This window comes from Pipra filicauda, unplaced genomic scaffold (genome assembly GCF_003945595.2).
Source record: "Pipra filicauda isolate LSUMZ 115617 unplaced genomic scaffold, ASM394559v2 scaffold33_size4404698_pilon, whole genome shotgun sequence".
Classification (NCBI taxonomy): Eukaryota; Metazoa; Chordata; class Aves; order Passeriformes; family Pipridae; genus Pipra; species Pipra filicauda.
The window spans coordinates 301,394-310,879 of NW_024104465.1; the positions used below are offsets into that span (position 1 = coordinate 301,394).

The 9,486-nt window shown below is 52.7% G+C and overlaps 1 long non-coding RNA gene across 1 annotated transcript; it reads right to left on the minus strand.

Moving 5' to 3' along the window:
- Positions 1 to 6,574: 6,574 nt before the first annotated feature.
- Positions 6,575 to 8,757, minus strand: LOC120323773. The gene is made up of 3 exons (XR_005564602.1): positions 8,342 to 8,757; positions 6,913 to 7,030; positions 6,575 to 6,819 (listed from the first exon to the last, which is right to left on the minus strand). It is a non-coding gene; the product is annotated as an uncharacterized LOC120323773 (long non-coding RNA).
- Between the last annotated feature and the right edge of the window lie 729 nt (positions 8,758 to 9,486).

Below are 9,486 nucleotides of genomic sequence, written 5' to 3' on the forward strand. Positions count from 1 at the left end.
GTGGACTGTAGGCTGAAATTCAGGATGTCCTGAAAACAGATGCCAGAAAAAACTCAAGACTTTTATATGAAAAAAAAAAAAGAAAAAAGGAACACCACGTTCCGACCTGTGCTTCCCATATTTTCATGGCAATCACAAGGTTTGTTCCCTGTTTCCAGAACATTGTACTGTGCTGCTCTTCAGGGGCTGTACAGCTGATCCAAGCCTTGTTGAAATGCAGCTGGTTTTGGGGAGGAATGGAGCAGCTTGGGGCAGCAAGGATTGCTGCTGCCTGGGACTGTGCTCCTGCAGGGATTGCTGCTGGAGACTGAACTGGGAAAGCTGCTGCAGCTCCTGCCTTGGCCTCTGCCTCCTCCATCAGCTCCCCATCACCACTGTTTAATTCCAGCTCTCCCCTTTCTAGAGAAGGGTGAATGCCATGGAAAGCCTTTTCCAAAGGAGAGAGCAGGGCTGCTCTGCAGCCCTGGGAGGTGCTGGTGGAGGTTGCAGTGGAGCAAAGGGGAAGGATGGTGAGATGCAGGTGACTCCTGGTGCTAATTGTATGCAGCAGATTTGTCTGGAAGGAGCTGAAGGATGCACATCAAGGATGTCTCAGCCATTCAAGTGAGAAATCAAATTAAACTTTGCATCAAACAGTGGAGCTGCTCTGTGCTAGGAGTTGTGTCAGATCCATTAAGGTTTCTCCATGCCAGGCCCCAGGGAGTTAGTGGAGAGGAAAACCAGTGCTCAGTGTCAGGGGCTGTGTTTGCTGCTCACCTGGATGTGCTAATGACGTGGGCAGGAGAAAAGGGGATTAGTGCTTTAACCTTCAAGGTACCTGTGTGTGCAGCAGGGAGGGGGACACTGGCTGCATAGCAATGTGTGCCATGGGATGTGTGTCCGTCTCCTTGGGGAGGATGGACAACAATCCCAGTGAGCTGGAGGTCTGGAAAATGCTGTTACCCCAGTTACCTGTTTCCTGATCTCCCATTAACAGGCTGGGGGATGGAGTCCTTCGGGAACCCTGGAGTGTCTGGGAGGCAGATGGGAGGAATCTGAAGGAGAACCAAAATATCAGCATCACACACAAGTGTGGTTCTGACTTGCTTCTCATCGGGCACGAGTCCATGTGTGCCCCAGGCAAGGAAAAGATCTGGACAACACATTGCTCCCTGCACAGGGACAGATTGCTTGGAGGCTGGATGGAGCAGGCTTGGCATGGGAGAGCCGGCAGGCCGGAGGAAGCTGCCAGCAGAGTTGTCTGCTGGGAATCTGTGGTGTTTGGCTCCAAAATGATTTCCCCACACAGCACCAGAAGCTCTGAACGCTCCCAGGTAACCAGAGCTCATCCATACTGGCTTCTCACCATGGTGGGACACACCAAAGAGCTGGCAGCCATCAGGAGGAGGAGAAGGAGGAACACTGAGCTTCCTGCACTGCAAATGCTGAGTGCCCAAGGGTTCTCTGCCTCGAGTGTGCAGGCCCAGGCTGGACTGCTGCTCCCTGATTTGGTTTCTTTTCATTCCTGGTGCATGTAGTGCTCTGCCTTAGAAGCACTCGAGTGCCAGCTTGATATTTAGAAGCCATTTGCAGTACTGCTGCTCTGCTGGCAGGAGAAATTGGACTGACCCTGGGATGTAACATGTCCTGTTGCTGGAGCATGACAAGCCCGTAACAGGCAGGGCTGAGTCTCCTCGGGTGTCCTGCCTATTGCTAGGGCTGGATTAGGGCTCTCCAGCCAAGAAAATGTCTTTCCTTCTTCCTTTTCTGTCGTCTTATAAGGATTTTTAGGAATTTAAGATGCTAAGCCTCAATTAGGCAACACTTATTAATTTCCGAGATGTAATTTATTTACAGAGTGTTGCCATTCACAGCAGTGAGTGCTGGTAATTGCTGTAGTTTGCTTTCCAGGCTGGGATGTGAGAGACTTGAAAAGCCTGTGAGGGTGGCTGCCAGGCAGGCAGGGCTGGCTCTGGGTGGATCCTGCCTTCTGGGGATATGAGGAGCTGATGGAGGAGCTGACTGTCACCCAGACAGCCCAGTTTTCTCAAAGCAGTCCCTGTCCTAGGGCGTGGGAACAGGCCAAGGGGCAGGAATGCCATCCTCACTCCATGGCTGTGTTAACCCAACCGTCCCACGGTGCCTTTTGCTGTCTCTGCCCTTTGTTTCATTTGCCCCAGCAGGATATGGGTGTCCTCATCCTGCTCCAGAGCTGCTGCCAAGGCTGAACAAGCCACCTCACTGTAGATCTGAGGGCAGAGAGCTGCAGAAAATCAATGAGGCCAAAGAAAATTAGGTGCTCCATGCTTGTCCTTCAAGCCAGCAGGACCAGGGATGGTGTCTTTGCAGCGTGATGGCTCAAGGCTGTTTTTTTGCCTTCTCTCCCTGGCAGAGGCTGTTGCCTGGAGCTGCAGAGATGCTGTACTGAAGCTCTGCTGACACGTAGCCCTGTGACCAATTCCTCTGAAGTTGGCTGAGCTGTTTACCTGTGAGACATCAGCTCCTCCAAGATGAGCTGGGCTGAGGGGCAGAGCTGCCCTCCAGCCCCATACTCGGAGAGTGTCCAAATAGGACAGGGAGACTTCAATTCCTGCAGCCTCTATCTGATTTTATCTCCATTTCTGTGGCTGCTGGGGCTGGGTTGAGGGAGGAGATCAGCCTCCTGTGTTTTGAGGATGGAGAAGCTCTCCTTTCTCCTGTTCATGAACCAGTGGGCTGTGTCTTGCCAGCAACATCTTTAGGAGAATCTCCCTGATGGCTCTTTGGGGGAAAGAAGTTGGACATTTATCAAAGTACCTAATCTCATCCAGTGTCAAACCACTGCCTTCACCTTTTTATGTTTCCCAAGGACCATTGGAAAACGGGGAAATAGAACTGTTCCCCTTCCCCTCACGTAGGGCTGGGATTTACTGGAAGTGAGTGTGTTTGTGTAGGATCTATGCTGAGGTCTTGGTCTTGGTTTGGCTCCAGAGGCACTGCTGAAACCCTTGTGTTCCATGCAGACTTGGACAAATTATTGCAAAACAGCCCAGTTGTATCCTCTGGCAGCCTCGTCCCTGGTCAGACCCCGCTGAGCCTGCCAATGCAGCAGTTGTTGTACACGGTGGATTTTGCCATCCACCATCATCTCCAGTTGAGTCTCATCTATAGTTCCTGTTTGTGGGCACGGGAAGTGTTCTGTGCTCCCAGGAGCGGGTGGTGAGTGGTGCTGGGATCGATTATCCATCTGGCATGCTGCTGGGCCATTTGTTACAGAGGATCTTGCAGGAAGAGCCTCTGATGCTACAGTGAACTCTGTGCCGTGGGGACAGTTGGGATAATTCCTGGGAGCTCGTGCGGGCAAATCCTGGCTTCTCAAATGCCTAAAACCAGTGAGTTTGGACCATTGCCTGCCTGCTGTGATGATCCTCTTTAATATCCTGGTCCAAGTATCCATGGAGAAGCGTGACCTGCTTCTTTCCAGGCTGAGCGTGCCAGGACGCTGCCGAAGGGTTTCTGGTTTTGTTTCTTGAGCCTGAGCTCTTCCTTGTGCACTTGGTGATGCCTCGTGATGTGGTGAGCAGGGGCTGCAGGGAGCATGTCTCCTCTCTCCATGGCTGACCTGCAGAGCAGGAATCTGGCCCTGGAGCATCCCCTGCCCTTTGTAGGGCAGACGCTGAGCTGGGCAGCTCCTGAACATGAAATGCAAATGAAATGGAAAGCTGAGAGGCAAAGGGGCTGCTGATTCCTTCACTGCTGGGCTCTGCTGCCTGCAGGAGAACAGTGTTCTGGCCGTTGCTTGTGTTCTCCTTCCCTGATTAGCCTGGGCAAGGCTAAAGGAAGGCAATGTCCTCAGCTTGTGCTGAGATCTTGTTATGCACTTCCATGAAGCCAAAGGGGAGAAGGGAGCAGCTCAAGCCTCCTGGAGCTGAGGCACTGTGGAGTTGTACAGCACCATACCCCTACCAGCCCTGGGGAAGGCTTGAGTGGGCTGAAGGAGGGTTACCCAGTCACAAGGAAAAGGGTTAATGACTTGGAGCCAGAGTCCTGGCTTTCTTCCAGCTCCTGCACCATTCAGGTGGCTGAGGAGCAAGGGCTGTGGGTGCAGATGAGTTGGAGGGGGAGAGCAGGTTGGACACCAGGGTTAGCAGGTGGGTGGAGAGCAGAGTGTTTGCCTCTTTCTCCTTTTTCTCCCTGGTCTGAGCTGTTTTCTGTGTGCACGAGCAAAGCAGAGCATGGTCTCCTGAGAATTATGGCAGTGGGGGGGGTGAAGGTGGGTGCTCCTATGGGCCAAGGGGCAACAGGGATAAATTCCTGTGCTCCCAAGCTCCAGGGTCCTTTTCAGAGAGCCTTGGAGATGGCTGGATAAGGTCTGTATTATCCTGTGATCTACTCAGCACTCCCTCTACACCACCCCTGCTCTGCAGGTCTGTACAGTCCCAACCCCACCTGATCCCACAGCCTTCAGCTGAGTTATGTCCTGACCTCAGACCCTGCTGGGTCTCCTGGCCCCGAGAACTGCTTTTGGGCTGTAGGATCCTCTGGAGTTATACAGGAGTAACCTCAGCTAGGAGCTGGTTCCTGGCTGGGGCTGAGGGTCCTGCTACCTGTTCCAGCAAGGGGATATTTCCCTGGGAAAGGGCTGATCATGGACCACAGTTTTGCTGCTCAGTACCACAGTGGTTTGTAGCCCAGCTTTAAATGTGGGTTGCTAATGAAAGGCTCTTCTGCAGCCCATTGCATTTTGCTGGTGCTGTTTAAGTGGCTTTTAAACCCTCTGACCTCTGTGTTCTTCAGCAGCCTAAGACATGTGTCTAGTAAACCCCTGAAATGGAGTCGGGCTCTTAGGATAACAGGGAATTGTGAGGTTGGAATGGACTGAAATGAGAGAAGCAAGGGAGCTCATTCCTCACGGTGGGATTCTTTCCCCAGGGAGTTGGGCTGGTGGGATCTCTTGGTTTGGCTAATGAGTGAGGGCCGGGGTGGGAATAATTAGTGTTTTACAGCTGCTTCCCCGTGGCCTTATCCTGTGGTTAGTCCTTGGGGATATCAGTCTGATCAGAAATGATTGTGACTGCCCAGAAACCATTGGCACTGGCTGTGCCATGAGGACAAGTCCATCACTTCTGCTGTGGGGCATATGGGTGCATGGGGAAGCAGATTCCACGTGCTGCCTGGCCACCTCCCTCCACCTTGTGCTGGGAGACCAGAAGGGGTGTGAGGCTGGAGACCTGTTCACTCCCCAGCAGACCAATGGGGATCTCCTGGGGTCTCCCCAGCAAACATTCCTGGCCTCCAGCCCTCGGCATCATGAGGACAGCCAAGGCAGACCCTTCCCCAGGCACATCCCTGGTAGCAGCCAAGGCACAGCCCTAGACATCCCTTTCTCCTCCATACTAATCCCATTCAGGCCTTGTCCTCCTCTTCTCCCCGGGGAGGCTGCAGGTGTTGAGAGAGCGGCTGCTTCGCTCAGGGCTGCACAGATTAGCTCTCGCCCTCGGGAGCAGCTCGCTCAGCTCGTGCTGGAGATAAGTGTGGCCGTGTCCTCCGGGCTGTCCAACCCCTGGCAGGGCTGTGACTACCCTCAGCACATGCAGGCTGTTCACCAAACACCTGCAGGTCCAGGGATGGAGAAACCGAGTCATTTTTGCAAGCAAATAGTCATGTTGTGTCACACTGAGAGCACTGGGGGTTTTTTGTGTGGTGCCTGTGAGAGCTCTGAGGCATCTCCAGTCCTGTGAAATCTTTCAGGGTAAGAGCCAAAGACATTGCTGTGACTCCAATACCATGTGCAGCACGGGGCTGATTGCTCTGGGCACGGGCACAGTTGGGCTCTGGTGTTGCTGCTAAAGCTGACAATTTCTAAACTCATTCAGCTTTCTCTGCTGTTTGTGGCTCTCTGTAGCTCACCCCTGATCTCCTGCAATAGACCCCCCCATCACTGGCAGTGGTACAATGGGGAGCATCACAGGGACAGCACGATGCTGAGACCTATCAGAGTGTTAGTAAAAGGGCTTAATGTGGAGAAAAGGAAGTCCTGCCCCTCCAGAGACCTTGTTGAAGAACCTGATCCAATTAACCTCGGAGGTGATTGATTACAGTGTTGTTGTGTGCCAGCAAAGAACCCAGGAATAGTCTCCATCAGCTGCCTTTCCCCTTGGAAAGCCCAACCAGACTTGCAGCCAAGAAGGGCTGGAGCAGAGCAAGGCTGAAGGAGTGTTGCCCATCCAGAAGTTTGACTCAAGCTGCAGGGACATCGTTGCATGGCTCCAGGTACCTTTCTTAAGTTGGCAAAGCTTCCTCAACACTCCCTCAAACTGCTTCTTCGATGGACCCAAGTGCCTCAGTGTCTCCAGACACCTGGTCACTGCTCTCCATGGGGTTTGTGTGAGGAGCTCATGGCAGGATGAAGCAGGGGGGTCTGGATGGCTTCTCTTGCACGTTGTAGCCTGGGTCTGGCAGGTTCCTGGGAAGGGTGAGGCTGCCAGAGCAAATACCTGCTGCGTAGAACAAAGTTCCTTGTGTGTCCCAGCTCCTGAAGGAGAGGTGTAGCTGAACCCAGTGTGAACCAAGCACGGCGGGTGGCTGTGCCCAAAGAGGGCACTGCCATGCCACATTCCTCCCCAGCCTTCCTCCCTTTCCAGAAAGTGGCTTCCCCAGCCCCAGCTGCTGTCTGGGAGCAGGGCTCTCCCCTGCAGAGCTCAATGGAAACAACAAACCTCAAGGATTTCTTGGAGGAAAATCATCTTGGCTCGTGATAAGGCTTTTTTTTTTTTTTTCTGAGGTGTAGCAATTACGTTAAATAAGAAGCTGTCACCAAAATGTCTGTTCTGCCTTCTGACAACCTGCTCTTCTCATGAGCTTAGGCAAAAAAAAAAAAAAAAAAGGCATAAATCAGATGTGCTTTTCCTCTTGTTTGCATTTCTTCCTTGCCTGGCTGCCTTGACTCCTCACCTGTAGGGAAAGCTGTGGGTTCATCCCACTGCTGAGGGTCCCCTGAGCTCAGCTAGAGCTGTCAGTCTGTTTGTGTGTCCCCAGCAGTTCCTCCTTCGTACCCACCCTAGGGTGGCTTCTGCAGGGAAATTCTCCTGGTTAAATCTTGCTTGCAGAGGGAGAAAACTGGGGAGAAATAGCTTGGGAAGCCTGTTCTGCTGTCAGGGAAGGGATCAGCATTCCGAGGCTGCTGCACTGCTCCATAGGAGGAAAAGCTTCAAACAGCAATTAGCCTGCACTGCCATTTCCAGGGAAACAGCTCTTGGTGAGCCGGACAATGGGCTGCAGGAGGCAAACAGGTTAAAAGCTCTAATTCTGGCAGGATATATTTAGGTGGGCTTTTTTCCTTTCAAAAGAAGGTAGGTTAGAAAGGCTCCAGCTCCTTTAAATAGACTCTCCTTCCGTACCCAGCTCGGAGCTGCGTCAGGAGCTCTGGCTGTTCCCTTCCACCCCTGGTGCTGCTGACAAGTGCCCAAAGCCTCAGCACTGGGGTGTCTAAAACCTGCCTTCCTGTCAGCAGCAGAGAGGCTGAACTAAAAGGATCTGGTTTCCCTTGGCAGCTGCCACAGGAAGAAGTTCTTTGCTGCTGCTCTCTGGTTATTTATTCTATTTGCTGAAGTGTGGCAGTGTAAAAGGTAATTTAGTCTGGGTTAGTGCAGCACAATGCAAACCAAGGCAGAGCCATGTTCTCCTGGCACCCTGCTCTCGCTGCTATCCCTAAATCCCTGAATGTCCCATGCCCCCTCTGATGGCATGGGTTGGGGCATAGGGGCAGCTGTGACCCACAGAGGGGAGCTGATGTCAATAAGCCACAACTATTGGCAGTGATCAGCTTTGGATGTGTGGGAATGAACGTGGAGCTCGTGTCCCAGCACCTCCTGCCAAGGTTGGCTCCACCAGTGCCTCCTGCTGCCTTTGGTGGCTGCTGGTGCTGCATCCTGGAGCCACTGCTCCTGCTGAACATCCTCGTGGTACTAAGTCCAAGATTATCACATTCTGGATGTTTATAAATTATATAGGAAAGAGGCTTCTTTCTTAATCCCCTGAGCTTTTTCATTCCTTCAGTGCGTTAGCTAATATATTGTTTAAGCTATATGTCAGCCCTGGTTCTTGCTTGCTGTGGATGAGGCTGGTTTTCACATCCTTCCTTTTCCCATCAACGTGTGACAGCTCAGGTAGAGCAGCTCTGTGATCAGCCCTGTAACATTCCCACTGCCCATGCAGACTGACCAGTACAGCTCTTCAATAACTTTGTTGTTCTTGCAAGCACTCTTTGCCCTGGATAAATCAGGCAGCACATCTTCAATCACAGGTAGTAGATAATGTGGAAGGAGGAGGTTATCACCCCAGGGTTTCCAGGTCTCCCACTCACCCAAAGGGGCTTCCTTACCTCCACCACAGTGGGATGCAGAGATGCTTGAGCGAGGAATTGTGCAGTCCAGAAGGAGCAGGGCTGCTTTGTAATCATCCCATCCTGAGAAGCACACAAATATTCTCTCCAGCTGCTGGGCTGCTTCTTGAGGTAGGTTGGTCAACGTTGGCCTTGCTGTCTAGGAGCTGTCCTGCTGGTGTGTGGGCTCTCACCCTGTGAACCACAAGCTGCTGACACACTTTGGCTGGTTGGGTGTTTTGTGCTTTCCCAGATTTGTGTTTTCCCTTGTGTGGGACAAGTTCTTTCCTTGCTGGAACAGTGCTGGGCTGGGCAGGCTGTGATCTCGGGCACGGTGCTCCTAGGCTGGTGTTTACAGAGGAATGAGAGGAGCTGACAGAAGCTTTTTCACATTCTTTGCTTTGGTGTAGCTTGGCCTACTCATTTCCCCAAATTTTTCTGCTCTTGGTTTACTTTTCTTGCTCCTGCCCATGGCAGTGGGGTTGGAAGCAGATGATCTTTAAGTTCCCTTCCAACCCAACCCATTCTACGATTCTATAATTCTATGGTCTCCTGGCAGCCATTCCTGTCTCCCTCTTCCTGAAGCCACTCTGAACTCCCTGCATGGATATCCTGGTCCTTCCACTGCTGTTCATGTCTGCTCCCTGCTGCTGTGCTTGGCCTGTTCTCTCCTTTCTGGTGCCACGAGCCCAGCAATCCTCTCCTGGTGCTCTCCTAGGCTGCACAGCTTGTTCCCAAGCACTGCTGGAAACCTTCCCCCCCCAGAGCAGAGCCCGCCCATGGGGGAGATGCTGTCAGGCTCTGCCCACACACCCAGCAGTGGGGTTTGATGTTTTCCCCCCTTCCCCAGAGCCGTGGGGAGGGCAGAGCTCTGCCATACAAGGGAGGATGATGAGGCTCCTTTTGTTCCCGTGGCTGGTGGGAGGTGACACCAAGGCCCCGGTGACTCAGGCGAGGGCTGTGCCGTGCCCTGAGCTGGCAGCTGTGCCCAGGCTTTTTGGAGGGGGCATGGTGAGAGGCTGCATCCTCTTTGGCTTCCCAGGAGGGCTCAGAGCAGGCTCCTGCACACCTGCCCTCCCTTTTGAAGGGTGGGGAGAATTTATTGCTAATTATTCATGTGGCTCTTGTGAGGTTTATTCTGACAA